A 14,180-nucleotide genomic window follows, 5' to 3' on the forward strand; every position below is an offset into this window, starting at 1 on the left:
AAAATATCCCCCCCCCAAAAGTTATTTTGTTTGGTTTTGTTTTTGTTGTCAGTCCTGGGGTCTGAACTCAGGGCCTGAGCACTGTCCCTGGCTTCCTTTTGCTCAAGGCTAGCACTCTGCCACTTGAGCCACAGCACCACTTCCGGCTTTTTCTATACATGTGGTTCTAAGGAATTGAACCCAGGGCTTCATGTATACGAGCCGAGCACTTTACCACAAGGCCATATTCCCAGCCCCTCTAATAAGAAATTATTTACATTGGAGAACGTGGTATTGAATACCTGTAATTCCAACAGTCAAGAGGGTAAAGTGGGAGAATTCTGAGCTTGAGAATAGCCTATAAACTACATAGTGAGACACTGTCTCAGAAAAGAAAAATAAAAAAGGAAAGGAGAGGGGGAGGGAGGGAAGGGGAGAAATTAGTCACATGGTGATAATTCAGATATTTATCACACTTTTTTCAGTCTTTCCAATCTTATGAATCAAATGTGGTGGCTCATTTTTGTGTTAGTTTCCATTTCTCTTAGAGTGAACTTGAGCAGTCTTTTCATTGTGCAAGTTGATTTATATTTCCTTTTCTGAGATCTAGAATTTCTGATCTTCTGCCCATTTCATGCTAGGTTGCTGGCCTTCTGATGAGGGGCTCGTTAGAGTTGCATATTTGGGAAGTTGGCCTTCATGACAGGCATTAATTTTCTCTTTTCCAAAGTTGGATTGACTCTAAATACAATTTTCTCATTTTTTATAATACTAATGATTGAACTCAGGACCCTGAACATGCTAGACAAATGCTCTACCACTAAGCTGTGTCCACAGACCTTAGAATAGGCGAATTTTCTTTGGTGTAGGCCACGTGGCCACTGTACATGTTCTTGGTACACTGTGTATTGTATATATGTCTACCTGACCTAGGGAAGGGAAAGAAAAACAGGGTATAAGATATCACAAGAAATGTACACACTGCCCTACTATGTAACTGTAAACATTGTGGACAACACCTTGTCAAAATTTTTTGTTTAATTAATAAATAAATTATAAAAAAGAATATATTTTTGTGCTGACATAATTGAAAGTAATATGTTTTTGAACATCAACATGGTTTCTTTTTTGTTTGTTTTTGTGGGGCTTGAACTTAGGGCCTGGATGCTGTCCCTAAGCTATTTTGCTCAGTTGTAGCACCCTACCACTTTGAGCCACAGCACTTCTGGCTCTTGGTGGTTGATTGGAGATAAGAGTTTCAGATTTTCCTGCCCCATCTGGCTTTGAATCTCAATCCTTAGATCTCAACTTCCTGAGTATCTAGGATTACAGGAGGACACTACCTGTACCCACTGGAGTTTATACCAGGAGACTTTCTCACTTTGCATTTTCCTCTGATACTTTTGTGGTTTTATCTTTTTAAACTGAAATATTTGTTCCTAGTGGAATTTATTTGGTATCGTACAGTTAAAATCAAACTTCATTTTTTCTGAATACATGCTTCCTGCAATTTTAAAATGTTACTAAGCACTCGGGCTATCCTATTATGTACAAGGCCCTGCGTTTAATTCTTGGAACCACACACACAAAAAATAAAGTTACTAAAGTTAAACTCAGCATGGTGATACATAACTGTTATCCCAGCACTCAGGAGGCAAAAGGATTGAGAAATGAAGGCCAGCCTGAGCTATAGGGAGAGAGAGAGATTTTACCATTATATACTACTCATCTGTCTAGGTACATCTGCCTCTCCATTCTGTATTCACCCATTGTTGTGCATGTTGTCTATCTTGTCCTAGTTTGAGTTCTAAAGTTTTATAACTTGGTGGAGCACCAGGGAAGAACAATCTACACCCAGGATTTTTCCTGTACTAGACTTCCTTTTCCCCTCTTGCTTGTTTGTTTTACCATATGAACTTTAGAATCAGCTTGTCAAATTCCCAGAAAAATTATTCTCTTGGTATTTTTATTGGGATTATGTTTGCTATTTTTACATTAATGCAGTGAGAATTGATATTTTTATGATATTAAGTTTTTATTTCCAAGAACATGGCTGGCCTGTTTATAAGGTCTTAGTAATGAACCAAGAGGCCTTATATTTTTATTCTTTTGAGGCTAGGAATGAAACCCAGGGCCTTTTTGCATCCAAAGCAAGTACTCTACAACTGAATTACATCTGAGATACCTTATATACTTAATCAATTTATAGAACTTTTATCTTTTTGTATGTATGTTGTAATTAGAATTTTTTTCCTCTCTCTCTTAAAGATTAAGTATGTGAGCCAAGTGTTGGTGGCTCACACCTGTAATCTTAGCTACTTAGGAGACTGAGATAGATTTAAGCACCAAGGTTTGAAGCCAGCTCGGGCAGGAAAGTCTATGAGACTCTTATTGCCAATAAACTACCAAAACCTCTTGAAGTAGAGCTGTGGCTCAAATGGTAAAGTGCTAACCTTGAGCAAAAATAGCTCACCGCCCAGGCCTTGAGTTCAAACCCCAAGACTGGCACACATGTACACAAACATGATTAAGTATGTACGACATCTGCACACTTAGGCCAATATTTTCTGATTTTTAAACATCATGTTTTAACTCTGGAATAGTGTGACTTCAGTGTGAAAGAACTCCATTTGTCTAATCCTAACAAATGTTATGCAATTTATAAAATAATTTAATTATTAATTTAATTATTTGGTGGGGGGGGGTTTTGTTTGATATTTTTGTCATTGGTGCTGTTGTTTTTAAATAGTACCTTGCTACATAGTTCAGGCTGGCTGGAAACTCATTATTCTTCTGCCCTAGCCCTCCTGAGAGCCAGGATGAGATATGTGCCACCATGCCTCATTAATCTGAATGGTTTTTAAATCCTCACACAAAGATAGGTTTAACCTTTATGTCTATTCAAGTCCTTTGCCTATTTTTTCTTTTTCCATTTTTGGGGTTTTTTTTTTAGACAGGTCTTGTTATAGCCCAGAATGTTCTGGAACTCTATATTGCCCAGGTTGGCTTTGAACTCAGAGACTTCTTGTCTTGGTCTCTGCAGAGCTGGGATTATAGGCCAGTGATATCATGCCCTGAAACCTGTCTTTGCATATTTTTTAGTTGAATGCATTCATTTTATGTTGTTGGAGTATAGTAGTTCTTTATATATTACGAATATTAACCCCTCATTAAATATATGATTTGAAAATATTTCGTCTATAGTTTGCCTGTATCTTTGATGCAGAACTTTTTTTTTTTTTTTTTTTTTTTTGGCCAGTCCTGGGCCTTGGACTCAGGGCCTGAGCACTGTCCCTGGCTTCCTTTTGCTCAAGGCTAGCACTCTGCCACTTGAGCCACAGCACCCCTTCTGGCCGTTTTCTGTATATGTGGTGCTGGGAAATCGAACCCAGGGCCTCATGTATACGAGGCAACCTCTCTTGCCACTAGGCCATATCCCCAGCCCAGATGATGCAGAACTTTTTAATTAGGCCCATCTGTCTATTTTTGAGTTTGCTTTTGTTGCCAGTGCTTCTGGTGTCAAATCTAAAAAATCATGGTTAAGTCCAATGTCATGAAGCTTTTCCTCTGTTTTTTTCTGTTTGTTTGTTTTTGTTGCCAGTCCTGGCGCTTGAACTCAGGGCCTGAGCACTGTCCCTGGCTTCTCTTTGCTCAAGGCTAGCACTCTACCTCTGGAGCCACAGCACCACTTCTGGCTTTTTCTGTTTATGTGGTGCTGAGGAATGGAACCCAGGGCTTCATGCATGCTAGGCAAGCACTCTACCTCTAAGCCACATTCCCAGCCCTTCCTCTATTTTTTCTATGTGTTTTATAGTCTGGACTGTTTGTATGTGTGCATGTGAGAAGATCCCAGTATACAGCCCAGGCTGGCCTGGTACAACTACTTATCTTCCTGCCTCAGCATCCAGTGCACTGAGATTAAAAGTATGCACCTCACTCTTTTTTTTTTCCAATATAATTTTCTTGTTTTTATTAAAGTGTTATACAGAACAGTTACCATTTCATAAGTCAGGAAATGGGTGCATTTCTTTTATGGACAATGTTACCTCTTCTTTCACTTTTCCCCAGTTTCCCCCTCCTGTCACTGCCCACGTGTTTCATAGTTCATTTTCCACATAGTGTATACTGAATAGCATGATTGCATTAGCTCACCCTTCCTCCCTCCCTTTCTGCTCCCCTTTGCTCTCCCCTCAAAAACTCAAAAGCAGGGAGCTGGGGATATGGCCTAGTGGCAAGAATGCTTGCCTTGTATACATGAAGCCCTGGGCTCAATTTCCCAGCACCACATATACAGAAAATGGCCAGAAGTGGTGCTGTGGCTCAAGTGGCAGAGTGCTAGCCTTGAGCAAAAGGAAGCCAGGGACAGTGCTCAGGCCCTGAGTCCAAGGCCCAGGACTGACAAAAAAAAAAAAGAAGCAAGACCTGTTGCGGGGAAAGAGTTTCAACAAAAGTAATAGTGCAACTAGAAAGAAGTAGGCTGGTTCAGAATTGTTATTACCTCGTCCCTCACCCCCCTCCCCCCAATTTCCCTTTTCCCCCCTCCCCCATGAGTTCAGTTCATTTACAACAAACAGTTTTGCAAGTATTGCTTTTGTAGTTGTTTGTCCTTTTTTTACCCTGTGTCTCTTGATTTTGGTATTCCCTTCCAATTTCCTAGGTCTAATACCAGTATACTCGGTTTCCAATATACTCAGATAAGATACAGAGACAGTGTAGGTACAACCACAGGAAGGTGATACAAGAAAATAATCGATAATAGAGGCTACAGTTACATATGGCCCATTGAAAGTAGTTACAACTGTGATATAACAATCATTTCCATAACATGGAGTTCATTTCACTTAGCATTATCTTATGTGTTCATAAGGGTATAACTATTGGGCTCCTGTGATCCTCTGCTGTGACTTGCCTAAACTTGTGCTAATTATTCCCTATAAGGGAGACCATAGAGTCCATGTTTCTTTGGGTCTGGCTCACTTCACTTAGTATAACTTTTTCCAAGTCCTTCCATTTCCTTACAAATGGGGCAATGTCATTCTTTCTGATAGAGGCATAAAATTCCATTGTGTATATGTACCACATTTTCCTGATCCATTCGTCTACTGAGGGGCATCTGGGTTGGTTCCAGATTTTAGCTATGACAAATTGTGCTGCGAGGAACATTGTTGTGCTGGTGGCTTTAGTGTGATTATGTTTGTGGTCTTTTGGATGGATACCCAAAAGTGGGGCTGCTGGGTCATAGGGGAGTTCTATGTTTAGCCTTCTGAGGAATCTCCATGCCGCTTGCCAGAGTAGCTAAACCAGTTTACATTCCCACCAACAATGAAGTAGGGTTCCCTTTTGGCCACATCCCCTCCAACAGTTGTTATTGTTAGTTTTCTTGATATAGGACATTCTTACTGGGGTGAGATGGAATCTGAATGTTGTTTTGATTTGCATTTCTTTTATGGCCAGTGATGTAGAGCACTTTTTCATATGTCTCTTGGCCATTCTCATTTCCTCATCAGAGAAGTCTCTTTTTAAGTCTCTAGCCCACTTGATGAGTGGGCTATTGGTTCTTTGCAGTTTTGTTTTGGAGGAAGGTAATTTTTTTTAGTTCTGCATATATTTTAGATATGAGGCCTTTGTCCATTGAATGGCCAGTAAAGTTCTTCTCCCAATCTGTGGGCTTTCTGTTTATCTTGCAAGCTATGTCCTTTGCCCTGCAGAAGCTCTTCAGTTTGATGTAGTCCCATTTGTCCAACCTTTCTTTGATTTGTAAGGCTTTTTTCCAATGTATGTTTTTGGCTCCCTTGTCAAATATCAGACAACTTTTAAGTGTATGGCTTTATTTCTGGGTCTTTCAGTCTGTTCCATTGATTTTCAGGCCTGTTTTTGTACCAAACCAAGCTGTTTTTGTTATTATAGGTCTGTATTAGAGCTCGAGGTCTAAGATGGCAATACCCCCAGAATTGATGTATGTGTATGCATAAATATATATATGTGTGTGTGTGTGTGTGTGTGTGTGTGTGTGTGTGTGTGTGTATGTATGTATTGACCTGGGCAATCACTGGTGGCTCATGCCTATAATCCTAGCTATTCAGGAGGCTGAGATCTGAAGAACATGGTTTGAAGCCAGCCAAGGCAGAAAAGGATGTGAACCTCTTATCTCAATTAACCATCAAAAAAAACAAAAAACCAGAAATGAAGCTGTAAGCTCAAAATGATAGAGTGCTAGCCTTGAGGGGAAAAAAACAAAAAAGCTCAGGGACAGTGTTCACCACTGACAGACTTAAGAGAGAGAGAAAGAAAAGAAGAAACAAACTGAAGAGCCAGACTAAAGCCATTTTGAAGTCAGGCCCCACTTTACCACATGAACCTGAGATAAGCAGGCCCTGTGAGCAAACCTAGGCCACCAATTATCCCGGTTAGCAGGACAAGCTTATTAGGGCCCAGCTAGTCAGGAAACTCCCTGCTTAACTCTAACCGCCTGGGAATGCTTAACTCTAACTGCCCCAGAATGCCTCGAGCCCTGAGCCCATCAGATTTGTACCCATATCCTAATCTTGCTTGAACACCTAATTGTTGTAAATTTGGTTTTTTGCCTTTATAAGCTCTGTGAAATCTCAGATCAGGGCTTCCTCCTAACCTCCGCTGTGTCGGTGGGTAGGACCTGGCCCCCTTGAATAAAGCCTTGTTTTTGCATTTCGGAATGTCTGGCTCTTGGTGGTCTTTTTGGTGGTCTTCTCGCGACTTGGACATAACAGTTGGGGGCTCATCCGGGATAGCTCCAGAGACCCCCGAGACCCCAGAATCTGAAGGTAAGAAAACAGCGCTGTTGATTTATCTTGTCCTGTCATTTGTCTGTTTGTCTGTTTTACTTCCTTCTTGAGGACGGCCGTTCCTACTCATATTTCTTGAAGGGGTTGTCGAAGTGGACGGGCTTGCACAGAAATCCTGGAGGGACTAGGGGACGCCCCAGACTCTCCACCCTTAAAGGGGGACCCCTGAAACCCCACCTTGAACTTGGGTCCACTCCTTCTGCACCCCTGCAGGAGGTTGTGGGCCAACTTGGGAGATCTCCAACTTGTAGCTTTTCTTTTTCTCAGGCCTGTGTGTTTTCCTCCTTTTGTATAATTGTTTTGTTTTTTGTAGCCGTTTGGACTAAACATCTGATCAGAGCTATGGGTGACATTCGATCTTGGGGACCTCCATCTAGCGCCCTAGATTTGACCCTAGCTCACTGGAGGGAGGTTAAGGAGATAGCTCAGAATCAAGGTGTGGCCCTTAAGAAGAAAAAGTGGATCACCCTGTGCAAGTCAGAATGGCCCACCCTTGAGGGAGCTAATTGGCCACCTGAGGGGAGCATTGACATAGTTAAGATCAGGACTTTACAATGCCTAATCGAAGCCCCTCATTCAGGCTATCTAGACCAGGTTCCTTATATAGACACATGGTGGGAACTCGTTGACAGGGACACTCCAGCTTGGGTTTGACCTTTCTTACCAACTCCCTCCTCCACTCCTTCCCCTACCCCAATATGCGTTCAAAAAGACACAGGGTGACAAGAGAGAAACCAAGAAGGAAGAGAAGAAATTATACCCACCTGTCCTCCAGGGAGGAAGCATGGAGGAGGAAATGTTTCCCCCTCCCTACTCCCCACCCCAGTTAACTCTACAAGAGGAGGACTCTGAGGAAAATGTTTCAGCTGTGCCCTCCGCTCTGGAGTGTCTCACCCAGTCAACTCACCAGCACCAAGAAATTACACCTCTTCATAATTCTGTTGCCCTTCCCCTTCGCTCTATAGGTCCTGTGGATGCAGATGGTCAACAACAATTCCAGTACTGGCCATTTGTAACTAGCGATCTTTACAATTGGCGTACCCAAAATGCCCCCTTTTCTGAGAAACCCCAGGATTTAATTCGCTTGCTTGAAACTATACTTTTCACTCACCAGCCCACTTGGGATGATTGTAGCCAGCTTTTACAGGTCCTTTTCACCACTGAGGAGAGAGATTGTATCCGGGAAGCGGTCCGGTGACTTGTCCCCGGCCCCACCGAAGCACCCATCATGGATCCTGCCTTGATTGCTACCTATTTTCCGGAGACCCGACCAGCATGGGACTACAATACAGCTGAAGCGACTCCTCGTCTATCGCCAGGTTCTGTTGGCAGGTCTCAAGGTGGCGGCTTGCTGACCTACCAATATGGCCAAAGTTTATGATATTAGACAGGGAGAAACTGAAAGTCCGGCAGCATACCTTGAGTGGCTCATGGAAGCCTTTAGTCAATACACCCCATATGATCTTGAGGCCCAGGAATCTGCTCAAATGATTATGTTTGCCTACATAAATCAAGCTGCTCCGAACATAAAGTGAAAGTTGCAGGCTCTAGATAGGCTTGGTGAAAAATCTGTTTGGGATCTAGTAGCAGTGGTGGAAAAGGTTTATAATAAGAGAGAGACAGAAGAACAAAGACAGGAAAAGAAGGACAGAGAACGTGAAATCAAGTGAGAGAAGAGAGACAGAGCTAAGGGAAAGAGTTTGGCTAGAATTTTGGAGCAACAACAGGCACAACACAAGAAGGACCTCAGGGAAATCCTGATCTCCGTGCATGCAGGAAACTTTAGACAGTCCTCCTCTCCAAGTAAGGAGCAGAGGCCTAAACCCCAATCGAGAGTGGGGAAGAATCAGTGTGCCTATTGCAAGAAGGAAGGGCATTAGATCAAAAACTGCCCAGAGCTAGCCAAGAAAAAGGAGAAAAAACAGAAAGTATGATTAAGAATGTTGCCAGCCTTAGCGTTGGCTGAGGACAGTGACTGAGGGAGTCTGGGCTCAGACCCCCTCCCTGAGCCCAGGATAACATTGAAAATGGAGGGAAATCCAGTCATGTTCATAGTAGATACGGGAACAGAAAATTCAGTATTACTAGCCCCGAGAGGGCCAATGTCCACTAAAACAAGGTCCAAGGTGCAACGGGCACTAAACCCTATAAATGGACTACCCGAAGAACAGTGTACTTGGAAGTGGGCCAGGAAACCCACTCATTTTTAGTCATCCCTGACTGCCCCTATCCATTGCTTGGACATGACCTCTTAACAAAAATGAAAGCTCAGATACAGGCAGTGGGGCTTCTGTGATGAACTCAAGAGAAAAACCTGTTAGTATACTGGTAACTAGTAAGTTAGAAGAGGAATATAGGCTATACCAGTGTTGGGGATTTAGTTTGGCCTTGAAGGGGGAAGGGCGACAAGAGCTCCCGAGATGCTGCCTTCCCCCAGCCCTGGGACAGTGTGGAAGGTAGTCACTCCCACCTTCCGGCTTCAACCGGAAGAGAAGCAAAGCAGCCCCCGCCTCTCAGCTTGGCCACGTGTGTAATGGCGGAGACCCGGTCCTTTGGGGGCTGTGGTCTCCGCCCATAGAGGAAGTTCTGTGACATCACCTGATGGACAGTCCTTTAGCCAATCATTAAAATCCAGTAGCCCCTCTCCTGCACACGCCTCTGGGGGTATAAACTGTTAACCCCTCCCTTGAATAAACCAGAATGCCCCTGAAGCTTTCTCCAGGACACCCACGTGTCCAGGTCTTCCTTGGCTGGCGGGCATGGGGGTCTCACAACTATGCATCACCTGAGGCTACCCGTGGACTCCGCTCCCACAGTTATTTCCCTACTGGCCAGGGGGATGTGAGAGGGCGGTAGAGGACCACACACGGAAGAGGCAGAGAAGCCCAGGACCCCCCACGTTGGATGGGGGGCAGAGCGAAGCCCGGCATACCAGCATCCCAAGCCTGAGTCTCCGGAAAATGAGTGGCTATGGGTGTTTCCCCAAGCATGGGCAGAAACTGGGGGAATGGGACTGGCAAAACATCGTCTTCCAATCTTTGTGGAACTAGAAGCAAAGAAGGAGATCACTCCCCACATCAGAAAATTGTTAGATTTTGGAGTCCTGAAGCCCATCCAGTCAGCCTGGAATACTCCACTGTTGCCTGTCAGAAAGCCTAATTCTAATGATTACAGACCAGTGCAAGACTTGAGAGAAGTTAACAAGAGAGTAATGGACATTCACCCAACAGTCCCAAACCTGTATACCCTGCTGAGCTCCCTGTCACCGAGCCATGTGTGGTATACTGTGTTGGATATAAAGGATGCCTTCTTTAGCCTGCCCTTAGCCCCACAGAGCCAAAGGTACTTTGCATTCAATTGGCACGATCCTGAGATCGGGGTAAGTGGTCAATTGACCTGGACCAGGCTGCCTCAAGGATTCAAGAACTCGCCTACTATCTTTGACGAGGCGTTACATGAAGACCTGAGTGAGTACTGCTCCAAAAACACTGGAATAAGTCTATTGCAATATGTAGATGATTTGTTAATAGCCGCTCCAGACAAAAATAGCTGTCTAAAGGGAACAGCTAGGCTCTTAAAGACCCTTGGCAACTTGGGCTATAGGGCCTCCACTAAAAAGGCACAAATCTGTAAACCTGAAGTCACCTATCTGGGCTTCATATTAAAAGAGGGCAAGCGTTGGCTGTTGGATGCACGTAAAGAAACCGTGCTAAAAATCCCTATGCCTAAGTTAGCCAGACAAGTCAGTTCCTGGGAACAGTGGGCTTTTGCCAGCTGTGGATACCTGGGTTCGCTGAGATGGCCAAGCCTCAATCTATATGGACAGCCGGTATGGACAGCTCTTGTCACTGTACACGTGGAGCCATCTACCAAGAGAGGGGGCTACTGACAGCTGAAGAAAAGGCCATTAAAAACAAACAGGAGGCGGAAGGGAGGGGGCAGGGCCCACCGGTGGTCACGCAGGGCCCAGCACGGCGGGGCCTGCCCTGGCCTGGCCTCCAGGATGGAGGAGGCCAGAGCGGAGGTGGCCGCGACGGGAGAGGCTGAACTGAACTGGTCCCGCCTCAGCGTGTCCACCGAGATGCCGGAGTTGGAGCTGGAGGCATGCGGCAAGGGGCGGCGCAGCTCCCAGGAGGCGCTGCTGTGGCTGCTGCTGCCCCACAACCGTCTGGCATCGCTGCCGCGGGCCCTGAGCAACGGCTTCCCGTACCTGCAGCTGCTGGACATGAGCAGCAACGCACTGACTGGGCTCGGGCCTGAGCTGCTGGCACTGAGCGGCCTGCGCACACTGCTGGCCTGCAACAACCGGCTCGGCAGGCCTGGCACGCTGCCCAAGGGCCTGGCACGCTCTCCAACTATGCTGCAGCCTCCAGGTGCTCAACCTCAGCGGCAACTGCTTCCAGGAGCTGCCTCCGCGCGCTGCACACTCTCAACCTGGGCGGCACCAGCTACAGAGCATCCTGGCCAAGATCGAAAACTTGCAGAGTGTGCCTCCTCAGCTTTCACAGTTGCATTCCCTTCATTCCCTCAGTCTTCACAATAACTTGCTGACCTACCTGCCGCGGGAGATCCTCAACCTTATTCATTTGGAAGAGCTGAGTTTACGAGGAAATCCATTGGTTGTTAGTTTCGTTAGGGACTTAACCTATGACCCTCCCACTCTCCTGGAATTGGCTGCACGGACCATTAAGATCCGCAATATTTCTTAGGCTCTTTGTGATCTTCCTGAGAATCTTCTTAGATACTTAAGTTCAGCTAGCAATTGCCCAAACCCAAAATGTGGAGGAGTCTACTTTGACTGCTGTGTCAGGCAGATTAAGTTCGTGGACTTCTGTGGGAAATACCACCTCCTGCTCATGCACTACTTGTGCTCTCCTGAGTGCTACTCCCCCTGCAGCTCTGCCTCGCACAGCTCCACATCACAGAGCGAGTCCGACACCGAGGATGAAGCCAGCGTAGCTGCACACAGATTGCAGAAAGTTCTCCTTGGTTGAGCACAGTCGAGGGACTTGTGAGAGACAGCTTGAAATTGTCTAGAAACCTTGTTGCCCTCCTCAAGAAGAGTAAATGATAGAAGAGTTTATATTCCATCTGCCTGTCCAACAAGAATGAATCCAGTTCCGTGCTTAGATAGACTTCACTCCGAATGGCAGTTTGCAGTGTTCACAGCAGGGTGGTACATTCTCAGCAGCCTTGGACCAGCTGCTGCTGCTGAGACGAGAAGTGAGGAGTCATCAAGGGTGTGATTATTACAGAGCTGCCTTTGGCAGTGAATTGAGCACTATACTACAGAAGAAGCCTTCTCCTTATATTACCCCTGTTTTTATATGACAGACCTATTCATATGAGCCCACAGGTAGTTGCATAGGACTTAATTAAGCCTTTCTGACCAAATAACCACTTAAGTAAAGAATATAACTTTTAAGTGGGATATTGAAACTTTTTGTTTTGTTCTATATAATTATTAATCTGTATAGCCTAGGAATGATTGTTAAAGTGCCTTCATCATGCCAGTAACATGGAATTTTATGCAAGAAATAATGCCAGAGCAACCTAGAACCTGATATTATGCAGAACCCTTTAAAATGTGCTTTAATAACTCAGTGAATAACACCAAGCCCATGCCATGTTAACTCCTGTTTTGGCTTCAACATAGCAGTGATCCCTCTTTAAAAAAATTTTTTTCTTAAACTGTCTTTAAGTAATTGTTTAAAGAGGTTTCAGTCTACGTGTCAGTTTACAAGTACATTGTAACAGTGATCCTGCTTAAACCAGTCACTTTATACTTCATGGGAGACCACAATCTTGATCAGTCTGTTTATCATAAGACGGAATAGTATGTCTTGACAGAAAATTGTAGAGCACACCTAATTTGTGAGTGAGAAAGGTTAGAACTTCTAACAGTCAAATATGACCCCTTTGCCTGTGTTATACACTAAGCTGTAACTTTGGAACATTTCCAAGAAAAACTAATATGGTTAGATAAACAAGACAAGAAGGCCAAAATTGAAAGCCAAGAAATTACATTCATACAGTGTCTAAAATTAGTTTAACATTGGAACATTTTGAAACTAAAGCATTGATAAGTAGCAAAAAAAAATACTAAGCTTATTCTGTCTTTAAAGTGTAGAATAATAGTTTTTGAATTTTTACTAGCTAGTTTAATGTGCAATAGAATTGAACAGTAGTACACTGTAAGTTCATGTAAAGTATAACAACACACATATAATCATTAGATTAGAAGCTATAATGACACAATAAATGCTAAATGTACAGGCCAGATTGCATTAGAATGCCAGGTAACCTCTTATGGCACACTGTTTTGTGTTATAATATTTATGTGTGTTAGGTTTCTGTATATATTATTTTTATTTTAGAGTATCATAGAGGTAATTCAGGGTTTGTGTGTGTGTTTGTATGTTCATTCATGAAACATGAGAGTTTCATGACTGCAGTTGTGAGACGCTGCTATAGTGAGTCCCCTTACCTTCTCCTTGTTAAAGTGTAGCAATGCCTGCGCCAAACCTAAAATGCTACTGTAAAACATACAAACTGATAGCATCAAGTTTTTCTGGCATAAATGCTTCTAAATAGCATTATTTCTGTGGTACTGAGGTTGGACTGAGGACCTCATGCTTACCTGTTTGTTGCTTAGCTGGTTAAGCAAGACTGCAGTCTGATTTTTTGGTGATTAATTGGAGGTGGAGTCTTTTTAAAAATTTTTCTTTAGGGACTGGGGATATGGCCTAGTGGCAAGAGCGCTTGCCTCGTATACTTGAAGCCCTGGGTTCGATTCCCCAGCACCACATATACAGAAAATGGCCAGAAGTGGTGCTGTGACTCAAGGGGCAGAGTGCTAGCCTTGAGCAAAAAGAAGCCAGGGACAGTGCTCAGGCCCTGAGTCCAAGCCCCAGGACTGGCCAAAAAAAAATTTTTTTTTCTTTATTAAAGTGATGTACAGAGGGGTTACAGTTTCTGACGTGGAGTCTTGTGGACCTTTTTCCACCTATTCTGGCTTCACACTGTGTTCCTCTGGATATCAGCCTCTTGAGTGGCTAGGATTGCATCGTGACACAATAGGACCCAGCTTCTCCTTCTTTATGGACTGTCAGCTTAACCTAAGTAACAGCTTGAATAATCATATAAGAATTAGTTTTTGTAAAATAAATAGGTAGGTAAATATAGCACTTAGCCCTACATAGCTCTTTCCAGCTTCCCATGAAGGAAGTATACTGCTTGATCTTTAATAGAAATACATGTAAGCAGACATGGTTTCTAACCTTTGCCATATAATGTAGCTGTATACTAATAGTGAGTGTTCTGTCAACAAAATGTTTATAATAGTTCCTTGCCTATTTTTGAAGCGTAGGATTGGTGTGC

The 14,180-nt window shown here is 43.9% G+C and overlaps 1 pseudogene; it reads left to right on the forward strand.

Annotated features, from left to right (window-relative positions):
- The first annotated feature begins 10,803 nt into the window (after positions 1-10,803).
- Positions 10,804-12,652, forward strand: LOC125356406 (annotated as a pseudogene).
- The last annotated feature ends 1,528 nt before the right edge of the window (positions 12,653-14,180 follow it).

The sequence above is a fragment of the Perognathus longimembris genome, chromosome 8, assembly GCF_023159225.1.
Source record: "Perognathus longimembris pacificus isolate PPM17 chromosome 8, ASM2315922v1, whole genome shotgun sequence".
Classification (NCBI taxonomy): domain Eukaryota; kingdom Metazoa; phylum Chordata; class Mammalia; order Rodentia; family Heteromyidae; genus Perognathus; species Perognathus longimembris.